Source organism: Equus przewalskii, chromosome 2 (genome assembly GCF_037783145.1).
Source record: "Equus przewalskii isolate Varuska chromosome 2, EquPr2, whole genome shotgun sequence".
Taxonomy (NCBI): domain Eukaryota; kingdom Metazoa; phylum Chordata; class Mammalia; order Perissodactyla; family Equidae; genus Equus; species Equus przewalskii.
This window is the reverse complement of record NC_091832.1, coordinates 85,843,999-85,858,799: the sequence shown is the minus strand read 5'-3', so window position 1 is coordinate 85,858,799 and position 14,801 is coordinate 85,843,999.

Sequence of the window (14,801 nt, the reverse complement as noted above, 5' to 3'; positions counted from 1 at the left end):
CTGGTTGGATCATCAGGATGGATGTGAGTTACAGACACTGACTCATTTCAGGGTTGAGAAGGAAAGGACATTTCATAGCAAGGATACAAATACTGGACGTGGCCTGAGAATCACTCCGGATCTGTGCACGTACCTTCACTGGATCTGTCTTGCCCACTGAGAAACATCACTGACTGCATTCAGGGAGCACTCATGTGCCTGCATGTAGGCACCTAGCCTCAATGAAGCACAAAGTTTGAGCACATCTCCGGGCCGGGGCTTTATATATTTTATTGGGATGATTCCTTTGTCCACAGGTGCACAGCTGAAAGATTCACGTGAAAAAAAGACAAAACTTCCATCTCTAGTGTTATCTAGAGTTCTAGAGAAAACCTTCCATAGTAGCACACCATACCAAAAATGTTGCTAAAATACTTTAAATAAGCTTTATCGAGGTATAGTTCATTGAGTTTTGGTAAATGTTTAATCTTGAAACCACTATCATAAGCGATACACAACATTTCCGTCCCTTAAAGCAGTTCTCTTGTGCCCCTTTTCATGACCTGGAAAGTGCCCTTTCCTATTCCCCAAGCTCTGACAAGCATGAATCTGCTTCTGCTGTTAAATTTTTGCATTTTCTAGAATATCATGGAATTGAACCATATGGTATGTAATCTTTGCCATCTGACATTTTTTACTTAGCATAATGCTTTTGAGATTCATCTACACTCATGCACTTGTCCTAATTGGTAGCTTTTTATTGTCGGGTAAACATTCCATTCTATGAATATGCCACAATTTGTTTATTAATTCACTAGTTGATGGATATTTGAGTCATTTCTGTTTTTTAAGTTATTATGAATAAAACTGTTGTGATCATTTGAGTACAAGTCCTTGTATGGACATATATTGTCTTTTATTTTGGGAAAACACTTAGGAGTAGCATTACTGGGTTGTATGGTAAGCATATGTTTCATTTCATAAATGCCAAACTATTTTCTAAGTGGCTGTGTAATTTCACATTCCCAACACCATGTGAGCGTTTCTAATGCTCCACGTCCTCCACAAACTTGGTATTTATTGTCAGTCTTTCTATTATAGCCTTTCTAGTGTGTGTGTAATTTGCACCTCCCTCATGAGTAATGATGTTTCATCTTTTCTTGCATATTTGCCACCTATGTATTCTTTGGTGAAGAGTCTGTGCAAAGCTTTTACTAATTTTTAATCCAGTTGCCTTATTATTAAGTTGCACACGTCATTATACAGTCTGTAAACAAGTCTTCTCCCAGGTATATGTTTTATGAATATATTCTCCCCGTATGTGGCGTGTCTTTTCATCTTCTTAACTGTGCCTTTCAAAAGCAAATGTTTTTAATTTTGATGAAGTCATTTTAACAGTTTTTTCTTTTATGATCTGTGCTTTTTTGTGTCCTACTAGGAAATCTTTGTCTAACTCCAGGTCACAAAAATTTCTCCCATATTTTTTCTAGAATTTTTATAGCTTTGGCTCTTGCATTTAGGACTGTGATCCATTTAAAGTTAACTTTTCATGTATGGAATGAGGCAAAGGCAAGGTTCATTTTTGCTTAAGATTATCCAATTGTTCCCACACTCTTTTCTTCTTTTGGAAAAACTATCCTTTCTCCGTTGGGTCGTTGGCCCCCTTATGGAAAGTCGATTAACTATCCATGAGTGAGTAATTCTAATTCCAATGTGTGGGTTTTGTCTCCATACCAAGCAATTCTCTGATACCAGCTGGGTGTCCTACAATTCAACTCAGTTGTGATACTATCTACCTGGAGATAGCATCAGATTCCACAGTTTAAGAGCTCAGTCCTAAAACACTGCCCCACCCTAAACTTCAGATGCCAATCTCAAGTCCAGGTTGTCACCTGTGCTTCTGACCAACTGGCTGTAGATCTTGAGGTTCCCATGACCTCCTCCTTGGGTTTGATTCATTTGCTAGAGCAGCTCACAGAACTCAGATAAACATTTTACTTATTACATTACTAGTTTATTATAAAGGGTTATAACTCAGGGACGTCTAGATGGAAGAGATGCATAGGGGAAGGTAGAGGGAAAGGAGCACAGGGCTTCTATGCACTCTCCGAGCATGCCACTCTTCCAACACCTCCATGTGTTCACCAATCTGGAAGCTCTCTGAACCCTGTCCTTTCTGGGGTTTTATGGAGGCTTCATTACACAGGCATGATTGATTAAATCATTGGCCATTGGGGACTGAACTCAATCTCTAGTCCCTCTCCCTTCCCCAGAGGTCTGGGAGTGGGACTGAAAGCTCAAACCCTCAAATCTCTTGATCGATTCCCCTGGTGACTAGCCCCCATCTTTAGGTAACCTAGAGGATTTCCAAAAGTCAGCTTATTGACATAATGAAAGAGATCTATCTGGCTCTGATCACTTAGGAAATTCCAAGGGATTTAGGAGCTCCATGCCTGTAATCGGGCTGAAGACCAAATACAGGCTTACTTCGCTTTATTCCACATTTTATTCCATTTCACAGATATCGCAGTTTTGCAAATCGAAGGTTTGTGGCAACCCTGCCTTGAGCAAGTCTATTGATACCATTTTTCCAACAGCATTTGTTCACTTCATGTCTCTGTGTCACATTTTGGTAATTCTCTCAATAACTCCAAACTTTTTCATTATTATTATTATTTGTTATGGTGATCTGTGATCAGTGATCTTCGATGTTGCTATTGTAATTGCTTTGGGGCACCACAAACCACACCCATATAAGACAGCAAACTTAATTGATAAATGTGTGTGTTCTCACTGCTCCAACAACCAGTGGTTCCCCCATCTCTCTCCCCTCCTCAGGCTTCCCTATTCCCTGGACAGACACAACGATATTGAAATAAGGCCAATTAACCCTACAATGACTTCTAAGTGTTCAAGTGAAAGGAAGAGTTGCACATCTCTCACTTTAAGTCAAAAGCTAGAAATGATTAAGTTCCCTGAGGAAGGCATGTCAAAAGCTGATATAGTCCGAAAGCTAGAACTCTTGCACCAAACAATTAGGCAAGCTGTGAATGCGAAGGAAAAGTTCTTGAAGGAAATTAAAAGTACTACTCCAGTGAACACATGACTGATAAGAAAGTGAAATAGCTTTATTGCTGATATAGAGAAAGTTTTAGTGATCTGGATAGAAGATCAAACCAGCCATAACATTCCCTTAAGCCAAAGCCTAAACCAGAGCAAGGCCCTAACTCTCTTCAGTTCTATGAAGGCTGAGAAAGGTGAGGAAGCTGCAGAAGGAAATTTTGAAGCTAGCAGAGGTTGTTTCATGAAGTTTAAGAAAAGAACTTTGCCACCACCATAACACAAAAGTGCAAGGTGAAGCAGCAGTGCTGATGCAGAAGCTGCAGCAAGTTCTCCAGAAGATCTAGGTAAGATCATTAATGAAGGGGCTGCACTGAACAACAGATTTTCAACGTAGACAAAACAGCCTTCTATTGGAAGAAGACGTCATCTAGGACTTTCATACCTAAAGAGAAGTCACTGCCTGGCTTCAAAGATTCAAAGGACAGGCTGAATCCCCTCTGAGGGGCTAATGCAGCTGTCTACTTGCAGCTGAAGCCAGTGTTCATTCACTATTCTGAAAATCCTAGGATCCTTAAGAATTATGCTAAATCTAGTCTGCCTGTTCTCTATAAATGGAACAACAAAGCCTGGATGATAGCACATCTGTTTACAACATGGTTTACTGATTATTTTAAGCCCACTGTTGAGACCCACTGCTTAGAAAAAAAGATTCCTTTCAAAATATTAATGTTCATTGACAATGCACCTGGTCACCCAAGAACGTTGATGGAGAGGCACAGCAAGATTAGTGTTGTCTTCATGCCTGCTAACACAACATCCATTCTGCAGTCCGTGATCAAGGAGTAATTTCAACTTTCAAGTATTGTTATCTAAGAAATACATTTTGCAAGGCAATAGCTGCCATAGATAGTGATTCCTCTGATGGATCTGGGCAAAGTCAATTGAAAGCCTTCTGGAAATGATTCACCATTCTAGATGCCATTAAGAACACTCGTGATTCATGGGAAGAGGTCAAAATATCAACATTAACGAGAGTTTGGAAGAAGTTGATTCCAGCCCTCATGGATGACTTTGAGGGGTTCGAGACTTCAGTGGAAGATGTGCAGATGTGGTAGAAGTAGCAAGAGAACTAGAATTAGAAGTGACACCTGAAGATGCAACTGAATTGCTGCAAGCTCTTGATAAAATGGATAAGGAGTTGCTTCTTATGGGTGAGCAAAGAAAGTGATTTCTTGAAATGGAAACTACTCCTAGTGAAGATGCTGTGAAGATTACTGAAATGACAACAAAGGATTTAGAATATTACATAAACTTAGTTGATAAAGCAACAGCAGGGTTTGAGAGGATTGACCCCAATTTTGAAAAAAGTTCTGCTGTGTGTAAAATGCTATCAAACAGCACTGCATACTGCAGAGAAATTGTTTGTGAAATGAAGAGTTAATCAATGGGGCAAACTTCATTGTTGTCACATTTTAAGAAATTGCCAAAGGCACCCCAGCCTTCAGCAACCACCACCCTGATCAGTCAGCAGCCATCAACATCAAGGCAAGAACCTCCACTAGCAAAGATTATGACTTGCTGAAGTCTCAGAGGATGGTTAGCACTTTTTAGCAGTAAAGTATTTTTTAATCAAGGTATGTACATTGTTTTTTATACATAATGCTATTGTATACTTAGTTGTGTGACTCACTTTGTTGCAATATTCACTTTATTGCGGTGGTCTGGAACCAAACCCTCAGTATCTCCAAGGTATGCCTGTCTATATTAATTATTATAAACAAGAATATCACAATGAGTCTATTTCCGAACTTTCTATTCTGTTCCGTTGATTTGTATGTCTATCCTTACCAGCATCCTTATCAGCTTTATAGTAAGTCTTCAAATTAAATAGTGTGAATCTTCAACTTTGTTTTTTATTCCCCCAAAATGTTTTTGGCTATTGTAGGTTCTTTGATTTTCCACGTACCTTCTAGAATTATTTTGTCAATTTCTAGAAAAAGTCCCACTAGGATTTTGATTGGAATTGCATTGAATCTTTAGTTCAGTGTGAGCAGAATTGACATCTTAGCAATATTGAGTCTTCTGACCCATGGACAAGGTATATCTCTAATTTATTTAGATGTTCCCTAACTTCTTTTGATAATACATTGTAGTTTTCAGTGTACAGGTCTTTGCACGTTTTATTAAATTTTTCCCTAGGTATTTCATATTTTTATCATATATTAAATGGTTTTGTTTTATTAATTTTAATTTCTAATTGTTTGTTACTAGTATATAAAAATACAGTTAATTTTTGAATGCTGCAGTGTTGCCTAACTCATTTACTAGTTTTAGATAGTTTTTTTTTTTGGTAGTTCCTTAGGGTTTTCTACACAAACAATTGTTTTGTCTATGAACAAATGAAATTTTATTTAAATATTTCCAATCTGGAAAGGTGGACATCCTTGCCTTGTTCCTGATCTTAGGGGAAAGCATTTCATCTTTCACTATTCAGTGTGATGTTATCTGCATGTTTCAGTAGATGTCATGTGTCAGGTTAAGGAAGTTTCTGTTTCCTTTGCTGAGAGTTTTTATCATAAATGGGTGATACGTTTTATCAAATGTTTACCTTTTTTTTCTTTTTTTGAAGAAGATTAGCCCTGAGCTAACATCTGCCACCAATCCTCCTCTTTTTTCTGAGGAAGACTGGCCCTGAGCTAACATCTGTGCCCGTCCTCCTCTATTTTATATGTGGGACGCCTACCACAGCATGGCTTGATGAGCGGTGCATAGGTGTGCATCTGGGATCCAAACCAGGGAACCCCAGGCCGCCAAAGCAGAGCAGGTGAACTTAACCGCTACGGCACTGAGCCAGCCCCTGTTTACCTTTTTTTAGTCTAATAATATGAATCATACTGATTTGTTTTAGTATGTTAAGGTAACTTTGCATTCCTGGGTTAAGTCCTTTTCATTTTGATACGTTGTCTATCTTATATATTGCTGGATTTGATTTGCTAAAATTTTGTTAAGAATTTTTGTGTGGTTTTGGTATTAGTGTAACACTGGCTGCATAGAGTGAGTTGGGAAGTTTTCCCTTTTCCTATTATCTATTATGGGTAGAACTAATATTTTTTTCTTTCTTCTGTTTTTGGTAGAATTTGAGTGAAGCCATCTCAGGCTGGAGTTTTCTTTGTAGATCTTACCTCAAGTGCACAAGCTTCCTTTGTCTTATCCTACTAGTTTTACCCACACATTTATCATTTTCTTTGCTCACCGTTACTTTTTGTACCTCAGATTTTCTTTCCAGGATCGTATTATTTTCCTTCTCCTTGAAGGAAATATTTTAGAAATTCCCTGACAAGTATCCATTTGTATTTAATGCTCAGATAAAAATTTTTGGCATCACAAAATGCCTTCACCACAATTATCTACTTACTAGCATCTGTAGCCATATTATCTTTCATCTTACTGCTGTAAATGATCTTTTCATGCACCTAGCTGAGACCAGACTTCCTCTTGTACACTAGATTCCATCTCCTCTTGCTCTTCAAGGATATTGCTGTAGCCATTTTCTCCCACTACACTGTATTTTTTGGTTCATTCCTATCAGTATGCAATTTTTTCTACCATCCTTAAAGCAATGATCTCTTGACCCCATATCCAAATTTTGTACCAGGTGGGATTCAACCAGAGAAGCAGAACCAGTAGGGGACACACACATACACAAACAGATAGATTTACACAAGACATAGAATTGGCTTACACAATTGAGGGATCTGAGTAAGCAGTTTCTGAGACTGTCTCTGTGTCTAATGCTCATGCCCGAAGTGCACCGGCAGGCACTCAGGAAGGGAAGAGTATCAGCAGACAGGAACCTTGTAAGAACAGACTGAAGCCCGTTTCCATTCTTTTGCCTCTCACCATAATGACAAGGGTGTCCTGCAGACACCAGGACTCTTCTTCATGGAGCTGAACACACATGCCAGAGCCCAGGAGTTAGAGAAGCTAAAGGAAGATCCAGAGGCAAAGAGAGAAATTGCAGGCTCAGCTGCCGCTTGACACCACTGAGATGAATCAGCAGATCAGCAACAATGCGATTGCCAAGGTTCCAGAATACAGAAATATTTTACAATCTCCCTTCTGCTGTCTAGAGTCTTTCAACCCAGGAAAATTAGGAGCCATTTATTTTTTTTCCCCTTTTTCCCATCCCCAAACTATCGGAAGTAACCTAGAAGAGGGAGGGAGAGTAGGTATTGGAAACCCAGACCATGTTTTTAGCATCAGGTTAGAGCCTACAGTTGGGAGTCTCACCTACACTGGGAACAAGAAAGAAAAGCTTTGGACTGGATTGTGGTCAAAGATAAGATGCAAAGGACACATCTTAAATACAAGAATAGGACTGGATAAGTAGCTGAAAGTAGCTGAAAAGTGATGGAATCCTGACAAGGCGTCATGGAGGACAGCTTGACTCTGACAGCTGTGGGTGATGAGCATTGAAGGGAGTCATGATTAAAGGCATGAAGACCAAGCAAAAATATTCTGAGGAAACTCAGTCGAAGGATAAGAAGGGCCCCATTATTCATATAAATTTGTTAGTTGTGAATAGGACTCTGGCTGGAGTAAAAAAAGAAGAGGTCCATGAATATTGTTGAACCTTGTGGTACAGAATGATTATGAGACTTGTCCACAGTCACAGGGTGGGACTGTGAGTCAGAAAACCTGCCTCATATTCTCAAGTTCCATCATTTCTGTAGGCAAGGCATTTAACCTCACTGAACCCAAGTTTCCTTCCGTAAGGAGTAGATAATATTTGTGCTGTTTATCTCAAGTGCTTTGGTAGGGCTCAAGCAAGGTGACTTATGAGAAAGCATTTTGAAAACTTAAAAAAGTAAGATTGCATTATTAAGCAAACCAATAAAATTAACTTGATTTTGTATTTTAAACCTTTGAAGTGTTTTCTTCATTTCAGGCTGGTGAGGTTAGATGGTCAGAGAAACAGAGAAAGAGAACAAAGTAAGATGGCAGAACTGCATTCATCCATCATTTTGGTCAGTGTGAGGAGACAGGCAGGAAGGAAAGAGCCCCTAATCTGATTGCCTGAGAGCTCAAATGCACACCTTTCATCCTCCTGGCAGGTGGATCGCATATCCTCCATTCAGCCTAGTCTCATTTACACGCAGTTTTGCAGATAAGGATGCTGCTGCTGCTCGCTTGCGAAAATATTTCCAAAGCCACTAATAAAAAGGTAACTCGCTCTGTGCTATGAGAGATGACAAGCGCACCTTGGGATGAATGATGGGTAAAGAATTGTCATTTCTCTTCTCAAAATCAGGCTATCACTGGCTCATATGGCTTGGCACCTGTGGCTTGTTAGCAATTACATGCAGGAGCCAACCCATTCAAGGTTGCCCCTGTAGAGTAGTTTCAGGCTGTGGCCTTCAGTCTGTCTTTACGTGGTTTCAGGGCACTACGACACGGATTCGAGAAGGAGCTTTAAAACCGGTTTTCTTTCTCTAACATTTTCTCTCATTTTGTTTTTAAGTGTGATTTCATTAGCTTTCTGCGCAGGATTTAAAGAGAAATGGGAATAGCAATCCCATTGGGTGTGATTATTTTGATTATACTGGACTTAGTTTTGTAATAAATTATTTGATATTGATTCATATTAGAAATGGTAATTGTATTTCAAAAACGATTTGCCACCACAATGTCTTGTATTTTGATAAGTAATACCAGCAATAATAACAAAAAAAGCATTTTTCACCTAAAATGTACCAGACACTGTTCTAAGCACTTTATACGAATTACCTCATTTAATCCTCATTATCATGCTATGATTATTCCCATTTTACATATGGGAAAACTGAGGCATAAAGATGTTAAGTAATGTACTTATTGGATATGTAATATACATATTTATATTTTACAAAAATGCAGTTATGCAAACTGCCAAATTATTTTCCCTAAATCACAGCACTGATTCTATAATACCCTAGACCAGAAATCTTTAATAGATACTATTTGTCTATCAAATTAAGTGTAAATATCCGGACATACCAGATCTCTCAAATTGTGATCCTAACACCCTTCTCCAGCTCTATTTTCCAGTAATCCCTAACTCAGTGGTCTTAGCCCAGGAGAGATTTTGCCCCCTAGCAATTATTTGACAATGTCTAGAGATATTTTTGGCTGTCACAACTTGGGAGATGTTACTGGCATCTAGTAATTAGAAGTCAGTGATCCTGCTAAACATCCTAAAACGCACAGGACAATCCCTTCCCACAACAGAGTTATCCAGACCAAACTATCAATAGTATCAAGGTTGAGAAACCTTCCCAAACTATCCTCCAACTGAACTGGACAGCTTGTGGTTCCTTAAGTAGTCTCTCTGTTTCATCTTTGTAGCTTTCTTTCATCTATTCCTTCACTAAGCCATCACAGAGCACCTATTGTGTGCCAGGCCCTATTATGTGTAAGACATGATCTCTGATCTCACACTGACCAGCTGCCTGGCTTCCCATCCTTGTTTGCCACCAACATAAAAACCTGCCTGCTCTTCAAGACCCCTCTTGAATGCCGTTTTCCTTCATAAGTCAAATATTGGCTCACTCATAGGAGTCTTTTAAAATAAAATATTATGATGTAAGGGTCTTGATATTAAATGGAAATTTATTCCTATATGGTAAATTTAACATGAATATTTAAGCGCCATTTTTTTTAGTACAGAAATGTTTAAAAATCTTCTCAAACTTTACATGTCTCAATGTTGTGAAACAGCTTATGTTTCATCCCCAATAAGCTGGAATTTTTTAAATCACACTTTGGGAAGTGAAAGTAGTAGGTCATTGACATTCCAATGAGCATACTGTAGAATTTGAAAAGGAAGATGTGAGAGGTTGTGTAAAAAGGCTAACACCCATGTTTCACTTCAGCAATAAAAATCAACTCGATAAGAATTTATTGAGTGCCACTATGAACCAGACACTGTGTTAGATGCTGGAATTCTAGAGAAACACCTCATTTTCTTTCCCACAATGAGGTCAAGTAAACATACTACATACTTCAAAACGTTTTATTATAGAAGTAGAGGAATCCTTTACATGGATAAACATTCTGACGACCAGGTAAATGTAGAGGTGGCAATGGGTGTAAGTCATGAGGCATTACTTCTTCCTAGTATTAGAGAAGAAATTTAGGGAGAGGAAACTAGGAATGCATGGATTATTGAGGGTCTTAACAATGACATTGAATATGAGTAGGAAGTGACTTCCTTGGCCAAGTGTTCCGTATTTAAAGGGATGATTCCATATTTGAACAATATAGTCCACCATTCCAAAAATATTTCTTAATATGCATAAACCTCCATATTTTAACACATTACCAAAATTAGAGTTATGAATATACGACACATATCATAAAGTTTCGACTCTCACCTATTGGTTCAGGCTCCCAGATTTATGGTAAATAAGACTCAAGTCATCAAAATTTGCCCATTGGTTGCACAGTCTTTTGGTACAATACAAAAAATAAACAGATAAAACAAAAAAATTACCATTCTTGATAGGTAGATTATACAAATAATACAGGAGTCAAAATGTGTCTATCAAGAGTCACAAGACATGTGTTGGTACCCTCTAAACTGTGTCTGCTTCTTGAGAATTCTCTCCTTACATAGCTTTACTGGGGGTGGGGGCTTGCGTAATTCAAAGGAGAAAGAGGGAATGGTAGAGAGAAAAGAGGAAGACTGCAAAATCAGCTACTGGAATATCAAACAGAATTCATTGGAATCAAGAAGGAAGAAATTACACAGTCCTGGGGATAATGATCTTTGTAGTATCTTTTCAGGTAATGAGAACAATTCTAAATCAGATTTTCTCAAATTTTAGTGGCCCCTATCACAGAGGTGCTTACTATAAATGCAAATTCTCCTACAATACTTCTCAAACTTCAGTGTTTATATGAATCACCTGAGAATCTTGCTAGACTACAGATTCTAATTCAGTGGGTCTGAGAAGGGACCTGCATGTCCAATAAGCTGCTTGTCCCTGGACTGTATTTTGAGTAGTAAGGGCAAGATACCATTGGTTCTTAAACTTTGCTGCACACTGGAATCACCTAAAGGGCTTTAAAATTCCTGCTGCCTGGGTTCTGTTCTTAGAGAATCCTATTTAATTTATATAAGGATTTTTAAAAGCTCTACAGGTGACTCAAATGGGCAGCAAATTTTGAGAACCACCGTATGAGAGATGCTGATTACGTGGAAAGCCCAAGAGTCTATATCCCAGCTATGCCCAAGCCCTTCCCCAAGACACTTTCACTGCTGTGGACCTAGAGCAATGAGTATCCATGGTAAAAGACTTTGGTCCTAGGAGGACACTGTGGATTATCAAAATTTGATTATGTTAAGTAAGAAAGAAAGCTTGTTGTCTAAAAGGAGTGTTGAGTGGGTCACTGTGGAAAACCACCAGGAGCCGGGGAATTAGTCAATCATTTTGGACCGCTGAAATCCAAAGCTTTGCTTCTCCTTTTTCATCCTTAACTTTAAGTATCCCATCATATCCATTCAGCTATGTGGAGAATTGTGGCCTACCTCACACTCCAACAAAAGGGGATATTTCCCCTGGCCCGTCTTGTAGAGGGACTTGACACAAATGTACTTATAGCATATGAACCAAAGCAGAGACACCTGAGATAAATTTGGAAAAGCAAGACCAAAAGAAAAAAAAAAATCTACATTTACTACTAATGATGGAGCATCTGAGGATCAGTAACACTCTTTCCTTGAATGTGTTATCTTGCACATTAGAGTCCTCACTATTGTGGCCCTCCACATCACTGGGGCACATGAGTGGTGTGCGGTGGTAGACTTGGGTGCATGCATAATGTATGCACTCATTGAGCCCTCTTTTCAGTATCTGAAACTGTTTTAAAATGTTCCCTATTTTGCCACTGGCTGGTTCATTGGTTTCAGAAGTAAGCATTGCAGGACAATGTTGAAAGAATTCATTGTTTGTGTGAAATCCAGCAAGGAATGGCAGCAGCTCCATGGTGTTCTTAACCAAAAGAATGCCATAGTCTCAAACAATGCTGCCTGCAGTAGCATCTTTTCTTGATTTCATAGACTCCCTGGAAAAACAATCATGAAAGTGGCTCCTAAAATTCAAGGCCTTAGGCATTTCTTAAAAGAACTTCATGTATTGGATGAAGACGTTTTCTACTGAATTTTTAAACACAGTTCATGGGGCACCCTATAGTCAGAATGAGTTTCATGCTGAGATCTTATTTTTTTCTTCTTCTTGAGTAGGTTTAGAGTTGGTATGGCAAATAATGAGAATGCTTTAGCATGCACAACAAGGCGGGAGTTAATGTCTCTGGCTGACGTTATTTCCTACCAAGCTGAATATGGCAGAAATGAAAAATAATGTTTGCTATTTCTGTATGAGTTTCATCAGGGAAGAAAAACATTATAGGGGAGAACATCAAATTCCCCCAGTGAATTTTTTAAAGTTTGTTTCATAATAAGCATTATTCTAATTTTGAATACTTGAGAAAGACTTACGTCGCTGTCTGGGGTTTGCTGTGTGACGTCCAATAAAGCCATTTTCTGTTCATAGTATGGAACTTGCTTGTTAAGCCTCAGCTAAAGGTCACCTGACATTCTGTAGTCAATTCTCTTTGAGCATGAAGCTTTGAAAGGAGAACTTATCATGAAACACAGGGTTCCTTTCTGTACTGCCTGGTCTCAGTGAGATGCCGTAAATAAAACATAGGTGAACTAAAACACAAGTAGACAGATCTTTGGAAATGATCTGGAAGACATAAGGCTAAACAAAGAATTGTTTCTGGGAAGCTGGCAGGCCACATCTCCCCACCTTGTCCTGAGTGTAACCAATAAGGAAGTCACTTGTAGTTACACACTAGATGCAGGGAAGCAAATGATCTCACAGAAGAGCTCCTGTTGTGGGGACTCCACATTGCTCCCCCAGCAGCCCTTGAGATAAAATGTTTATACAAAACAAAGCAAACACTTATGTCAACAACTAATAGGATACACAGTGTGCAGTCAATGCAAATCATGTTAACCAGGGCCTTACTTAGCTTTAGATAGCAGGAGACAAGTTCTGACTGCAAGGTTCCTGATCTGTGAAAACTCTAGGTTCTGATTAATCAGTGCTCATAGCTGATGTCTGGAAGTCTCATTTATGGATGGAATGCTGCTCTCTTCCTGCTCATAGTTCCCAATGTACTTTCCTAAGTATCGTCTAGCCTGAAACTGTTCATTCTTACAAGTCAAAACATTTTCTCCAGTTTGCTTAAGTCCTTTTTTGAAAATGATCAATTAGGGTGAATTTTATTTTCATTAGAGTGCTGTAATTTTAAAGCCGTGTGACCTTGAGCACCTCCTTGTCTGTGAAAATGGGTATAATAATATACCTGCTTCTTGGAGTTATTGTGAGAATTAACTGAGTTAATGTATGTAAAAGCACTTGGGCAGTATCTGGCACGCAGTATGTGATCACTAAGTGTTAGTACAAACCAGACTAGAATAAAAAATATTCAACAATTACATCCTCAATAAAACTTCTCTAATAAATCCAGATACCCAATGAAACCCATTAGAGTTTGTTTTGCTATTTTTCATATAAAAAGGAGAGGCGTGATGAAGTACATTTCTCTAAGGTCTCTTACTTTGTTTCCTTTAGATCATCCTATATAGCTGTCACAGTTTATTGGTCAAAGCTTCTCTTTGTGATGGGTCACATTGTAAGTAAGGGGTGGAAATGGTTCCTCTATGAGTTGTTGCTTTTCTTGTTCATTATTGCTCGACTGCCAAGGTGAAATGAAAGTTGTGACACCTAGAGTCATCTCATGACCTAAGAGGTACCTTGATCCCATGCTTCCACACCAGCAAAAGATACATGTAGATCATAAGCTAGGCCAGCCTCCTACAGGGAGTGGCCCTCCCTGGGTGTTAATGACACCAGAACTGACCATATCAACATAGACGAACTTCCACCCCTCCTAAGATTCCCTCTAAGCCAGGAACAAGAGATTTCTCTCATACTATTTCCACTTATTGTTCCAGAAATGGTTTGGTGAACATTTACTTAAAATTGGAAATTAGGGTCAATGTAGAGAGCTGTGAATTCCTTGGGGCTCACGTTCACAGGACAGTCTTGGTTTGAATTTGTATCACCTGCAAGTGTCATTCCTGTAAATCCAGGTGCTTTTCTGACTGGCTGGACCTGCCCATACGTGAGAGAAGAGTCAGAAGCACCTATTAAGTATCTCATTTCCATGGAGGATTTTTGTTGTTGTTGTTTACTCGAGCTCTGTAACTTATTTCCAAAAGCACCCAAATAGTTTAAATTTTTATAAGCTAGCATGCACCGATCACTTCCCTTGAATAGCTAAAGAAGGGAGGCGGAGAGAGCTGAAAGGAAGTTTTCCTGCAAATATGGCGTTTGTGACTGGATTAACATTTTCCTGCTAGAATCGCACATCCTCCTAGCTCTCAGAGGGTCCCAATTAGGCCTGACACGTGGCCAACACAGCACACACACTCTCCGTGACAACCGTTTAAGCTCAGTTGGTGCTGGGTGAGTTTGAAAGTAGGTTTTCCAACCAGTGTGAGTGGATAGATTCCCACTTCATCCGCCCCACTCCTTCCCCCTCCCACTGCAAATTCCTATTATAACACCCTGTTAGGAATCGGCTAGCTCCCGACACAGTAGGTATTTATTTGTCAACAATTTTATAAACCTGAAACACAGAAAACC